A 7,007-nucleotide genomic window follows, 5' to 3' on the forward strand; every position below is an offset into this window, starting at 1 on the left:
CCCCATTCCTTTAGCCCACCTTCCTAGCCTCATGCCCGTTTAGAGGGGTGCTCCGGGCCCGTGCTTTGGTAAGAAGGAAGTCACATTGGCCCAAGTGGATGCCTGTTTTGGGATTCTGGCTGTGGCATCTATGATTGTGAGGAACCTGAGCAGGTTATTTAGAATCCCTGAGCTTCAGGTACTTTCATTTGAGAAATGGGGATTTAAAAACAACAAAACAAAACAAAAGAAGACCAAAAAAAAAAAAAAACCAACAACAACAACAAAAAATCCTACCTTTTAATTTTATCAGTGAGTAGGGAGATTGAACCAGCTATTGTTTGTTATTTGTATTAGAAAGTGTTGAACAAGCACTATCTCTCCAAGGAAACAATGAAAATGATGTAGCAATCTGAGAAATATAAAGAACATTCTCCTTTTCCTGGTTGCATTTAGTTCAGTTTCATTCAGTAAACTCTTTCACTGGGTTGCTATAGCTAATGGAAAGGTTGTGTATGGAGAGGGATCCACACTTACTGATGGTGCTTCCTTAGCATTAACTTGGCATGAAGGATTGTACTTGTTCAAAATTCAGTAAAAACATTTCATAATAATATAATTAATAATTTACAAGTAAGCTGCTTGGCTAGGAAGTAAATCCAGTGATGGAGTTTTGCATAGTGTGTGTACACATGTGTGCATTATATCCATTCAGGGGGTATCATTTCTTCTACCCAAATAGGGTGTGTGTGTGTGTGTGTGTGTGTGTGTGTGTGTGTGTGTGTGTGTGTTTCTATGTTTTTCTCTACATAAAGACCTGATGACCTACTACTTCACAGGCATGCATGTAGGTAGCGATATTATGAGCATACTCAGTGATGCTATAGGCTGTATACAGGTATATGCTACTCTAAAGAAGGGCCAGGCCTTTAGCAAGATGAACTTTCTTCTAGTCTGAATGTTTTTGAATTCTATCTCTACCACTAATGTGCTATCTGACCTGATAAGTCATCTTCCTGAGTTCACTTTCTTGACTGTAAAGTAAGAGATTTTTAATTGAAATTTCAAGTATTCACCTTGTAGGGCTTGGGAGAGATTTCAAACAATAGAGGTGAAAAAGATTTGTAAATAAGAGTGCTATACATGTGCTAGTTTTATTAATTAAGTCTGGGGATGCTCCTTGGGTGATGATCCAGCATTGCTTTCCCAAAGGCAGAAGCCATGATGGCACTATTAGGGAATCAAAAGTTGATGCCGTGTAGGGACTTGTCCTGGAAGCCAGAGGGAGAACAGCTTCTCCCTAGTGAGGATTTCCCTTTCCATTTACTTACACACTTACACAGTGAACGCAGTAGTGATAGCAGAAAGACCACCCGAAATGGGAAGCTTCCTTAAAAAGCCCACAAGGCCACTCATTAGGATCTTATTACACTGAGTGAAATAAAAAAAAAAGTGTTAATTTCAACACATCTTAATTGTAGCATGCTATACTTCTTTTATGTGTGAATCATGTGAAGTCTTGCACTGACCCCTAAAAGGAGACAGTCACATACAAGTATATGAAAAGTCATGCTTCAAATAGAGGGAAAACTGTCATTGTAATGTTTTCTTTTTCCTTATGTAAATATGATTATTCTATAGAAGAAGTACTTCCAACCTTGTTAGAATGGGGCTCTGTGAGTTTTCATGTAAAAGAGTAGATTAGTAAACTTGAACTCAAAATGACATTGATAATATTAACCAGAGATGGCATTTATTAGATATGTGTGGGGCAAGAGTAGCTTTACATATGCATTGAGTGATTTTAAAATAAACTTCCATTTGGATGAATTTACTTCTCTCAAATATAGGTATGTTAGATTTGGAAATATTTGCATTTATTAGATTTGAGGAAGATTTGCATTATTTTTACTATGTATAGTTGAGTGTTTTACTTTTGCTCAAAATGTGCAAAGGGAGAGTTCCCATCATGATCCTGTGCAGGTGGCTGTGAAACTTGGATGTGATCAGGGATGCAAGATAGGCTCACTGGTCTGTAAGGTCCAGGTCAGGGAAGCACTGAATGAACAGATGGTCATGAGGGACCTTCTTGCCTGAGGCGACGGACAACACTGTAGTTGCATTCAAGAAGGGATGTCGTATGCCAGAGAGATCCATCTATGGGTTCAGGGGCAAGATTCTAAACATGTTGCTGAGAGCACCTTTAACAATTCTGCCAAATGGCCTTAGTCAGTTGTTTTTACAGAACTGTGTGTACATCGGTGATGTTTACTCTGGGGCATCTTATTTTCAGCTAAATGAGGATGAGGTCTAGAAGGAGGGCTGTAATGATGCCAGATGTAGGCCTCTGGGGAAAATATATACAAAATGAAAAGGAATGGCATGAAAGGAGGGAATGTTAGATATTTTTTTTCCCCGAGCCAGCAGTTACCCCTTCCTTCTTTTTAGAGGACCACATTGTAATAATGAATCTCCTAACTAAAGCTGCTTTGGGGCTATAGAGTGTAAACACTATGGAAAGATAGGTCCTCACTCCCCATAAGGGGCAGATTTAGGATGTGTATAACCTCACATGTTCTCATTCTTATACAGTAAATGGGTCGATCCAAACATTAGGATTTTATAAAACATGAATATTCTCTGGGAGGAAGTCAAAGTCTCTTAAATGAGACAGCTTTGGGGTGAGTGCTATTTGTAGCGCACTAACTTTGGAACCAGCCTTCCGAAAGTGACAATATTTAGAATATGTAAGATGGTGGTAGGTAAATGAGAGCTTTTTTAATCAACAGAATTTTTTTTTTTAGGATCAAATTAGCTAGCATGTATAAAAAAATCTCCATACACAGTAAATACAAGTGTTATATATTATTATTTATGTGATTTTGGATTGCCATGCCACCATGCCCCACTAAATTACAATCTGAAAGTGGTAATGCAGCTCCCTATGCTTCTAATTAATTTCCAAAATGTAGTTTACTTATAACACACTCTAAAACAGCTAGGTAGGATCTGTCTCATCCAATTTCCTCAAAGTCTTAAATAGTCTATGTAAAAATACAAAATAATGTTCTAGGTTCCCCTGAACTTGCCTTTCAATCTTCTTATAGTTTATGTCTTCAGACAGTTGGATTAAATCACATATGGGACTGACCCAAGATGTAGTTAAATCTAATTTCTCTCTGTTCCACACAAAGTGGTAGATGGTGCAGCACCTAGCCAAGTGTGTAGGAATTTTAGGTGGTGTTCCTTTCCTCAAGCACTCATGGCTCACTAGCATGTTTCTTTGTGTATGCTGGGATTAGGAACATATACTGATATCTTTATCTAAATGAGATCAGCATGCCTGGTAGAATGCTCTATAACGTTATGGACTGCAACCATAAATGTCCAGCATGTGACCTTCTAGTAGAGCATGTGGAGCCAGTGGACATGAAGAAAGCATAGGGAATAATAACTTAGTCAACTTCGGTTGAATACTGTGTATAAGGCCCTGTCCTTTCCACAGCAGATATTATCACCACCCACAAGAATCTCAAGAAGTATCTATTACTATTATTTCTATTTTACAAGTGAGAAATAGGAGGCTAGTTAGTTTAAGTGATTTTTCCCATGGCCAAGTTGTGAGGTGGGTACAGAACATCAACCATCTGACTGCAGACTCATGTCCTTAAACATTACCTGTTTCAATTTTTTGCTCCTGGCCTTTAGACATTTGAATGTTTGATCCATTTGTCTAATAACATCTCTTCTTCATATGCCTGTGCCACCATTCCCTTAGAGAAAAAAAAAATCCAGACATTAAGAAACTGGTTATCTACCATTTCCTGGTGTAAATAGCCCACTAGAACATAACCAAAATCAAAGTAAAACAAAGCTAAACAAAACGAAAAATCAGGCTGGAAATTTTAACCTTGAACTACTGATCAAAACAGACACATTCTGTGTTTTAATATATTGTTTTATCCTGAAGGTTCTTCTTCCAAAAGAATCTTCATGAAGAGAGGTAAAGAAAAGCAATTTTAAAACAAATGGAACAGTAAGACATAAGGGTTTCTGGGCAGAAAGCATATATTTAGGAAAACTTTCCTGTTTAATACATAAAATTCAGTTTGGATCCTGATGTATTATATCTAACATAATTTGCAATTAAGATGCTTGAAAGTAATTAACTATAATAAACCTTGCATATGAAGCAGTATAACATAATACTTAAAATCATGAACTCTGGAGTCAGGCAACTTGAATTCGAATCCCAGATTTGCCACTGTTTGTGTGGCCTTGGACAATTCACTTAACCTGTCTAAAGCCCTTGTTTCTTCCTCCGTAAAATGAAAATAATTATGTACTTCAAGAGTTTGGAGGAACAAATTAAACATTTGTAATGTTCTAAGCTCAGTTCTTGTATTGTAATAAGCAAGCAGTAAGTAATCATAATTATGTAAGTCTGTGATGCTTGGAATGATGTTAGGATAATGATCAGACATGAGTATCATAGTCATATATATATTAGTTATTGCCATGAGTTTAGGTTTATTTCTTCAGGGATTATGCATAAGGTAAAGAGAACAGAGGATGAACCATTTAGGGTAGAAGAATAAGGAAGAAATAGCCCATGAGGAAGATCAAGGGATGCCTGGAGAAATAGAAAAATAGAAACATAGGAAAGAGGGAGTGTATTAGGGTATTGAAAGGACTAAATATAATGAGGATATTTATTATAAGAATTGACTCATGTGAGACTGGAAGCCAGAAATTCCCACAGTCTATCCTCTGCAAGCTGCAGAAGCAGGAAAGCTGGTGGTGTCATTCAGTTTGAGCTCAAAGACCTGAGAACCAGGGGAGCCAATATTATAAATCTGATTCCAAAGACCTGATAATCTGGGGACTGATGGCATAAATACTGATTTGAGTCAGAAGGCTTGAGAATTAAGAATGGTGATGTCTAATAAGATGTCCCAGCTCAAGTAAAAAGAACAGATTAGCCCTTCCTCCACCTTTTTGTTCTATGCAGGTGGATTGGATGATGCCTGTCTGTGTGAATGAAGATGATCTTTACTCAGTCTACTGATTCCAAAGCTAATCTCTTCTGGAAACACCCTCATAAACTCAGAAATAATGTTTTACCAGCTATCCCTTAGCCCAATCAAACTGACAAATAAAATTAACCTTCACAGTCCACCCCTTGCCAAGTCGGCCCCCGTATTTTTCAAATTAAACCATACTTAATCTCCAAATGAAGTTAGTTAACAAGGCCGTAATTCTGTCTAACATGAGACAAATTTTCTGCAGACAACAGAAAATACACTAATCCTTTCCTGAGAAAGGAGGTAAAGTCCTTGTGGCATTTATTCTTCTCCTAATATCCCATATCTTAAATACTTTGATGTAAAATTAACAATATTTAAATACTGATAAAATGTCAATACATCTTATGTTACATCATAAAGAAAACAAAGACTGCTTTAATATATGTATATATACACACAGATATATTCAGAACAAAGTAAGAAATATTCATGACAAGGGGCACCTGGGTGGCTCAGTTGGTTAAGCGACTGCCTTCGGCTCAGGTCATGATCCTGGAGTCCCGGGATCGAGTCCCGCGTCGGGCTCCCTGCTCGGCGGGGAGTCTGCTTCTCCCTCTGACGCTCCTCCTTCTCATGCTCTCTTGTCTCTCATTCTCTCTCTTGCCAATAAATAAAATCTTTAAAAAAAAAGAAATATTCATGACAATTACAGTCCTTAATTCTGTAACTGGTCATGTGGTCTTAGCTGGTGTTTATAACTATCTTCTTCTACCACCCATTCTGTATTCCCTCTGCCTTTAGCAAGCACTTTAACTGGTCAGTTATTCACCTGCCAGGGTGATTCAAATCTTCAATCTTGAAGGGTCTGGACCATTAGTAGTCCTGCCTGGATTGGATTGGTGTAGTTTCCATTGACCTTAGTCACAGGGATGGAAATACTAGGAGATGGCCTATATTCCAGACATACTCTTCTCTATTTCCATTGTGGAGTAGCAGTCCAATTTCTCCTTGGTAGTCAGGATCGGTCTCCCCAGCCAACACCACAGTTGCCTTCTTTGCCTATTGATTCAGATGCTTTAGAAGCCCCAAATGGCTGGGTGGCAGTCTTAACTTCCAATTCAGTAGAATCATCGTGTCACCTGGTAGAACTATTATTTTCAATGGAACTGAGACCTTAGACCAGCAGAACATCAAGTGACAAAAACAAGAAATAAAAATTTTGCTAGTGGGTTACCAGAGGTAATAGTGAATGGTGCCAATTCCATTTCCACCTTGATTCCTGGACCCCTGAACCCTGGCTATTGGAGAATCCACACCATATATTAGATGCTGATTCAAAGCATAAAGAGCCCTCCTGAGAACTTTTCTCCAGCCCTGCAAGGAATTGTCATCCAGCTGGTACTGTAACTGAATCTTCAAAAGGTCATTTTACCATTCTATCAAGCCAATTGCTTCAGGATGGTAGAGACCATAGTAAGACCAGTGAATTCAATGAGCATGGTCCCATTTGCCACACTTCTTTTACTGGAAAGTGAGTTTTTTGATCAGAAGGAGTTCTATGTGGAATACTTAAAGGAAAATGAGATTCACCGCCCCAAAGGAAGTCCAGTAGTCTAGTAAGGTGAGGAAGAAATATGCCCATTGACCGACAATTATATGTTATGGGCAATTTACAAATTTTAGTTTATAGTAGATAGAAGTGACATGCCAAGTGTGAATGACAAGTGTGCCACTTAAAGGGGAAAAATGTTGGTAGCCAAAGAATCAAAGGAAAGATTTTCTGTTGTTGCTATTAGTTGTTTTTGTTCTTTAGGTAGGAAAAAAACATGTGCTGAATGCCAAAGGGCCAGTACTAGTAAGAAAATGGTTTAAAAGATAAAGGAGACGGGCGCCTGGGTGGCTTAGTTGGTTAAGCATCTGCCTTTGGCTCAGGTCATGATCCCAGGGTCCTGGGATCGAGCCCCGCATCAGGCTCCCTGCTCCTTGGGAGCCTGCTTCTCC

Source organism: Callorhinus ursinus, unplaced genomic scaffold, assembly GCF_003265705.2.
Source record: "Callorhinus ursinus isolate GAN/ISIS: 27379988/994484 unplaced genomic scaffold, GSC_fseal_2.0 scaffold1, whole genome shotgun sequence".
NCBI classification, from domain to species: Eukaryota; Metazoa; Chordata; class Mammalia; order Carnivora; family Otariidae; genus Callorhinus; species Callorhinus ursinus.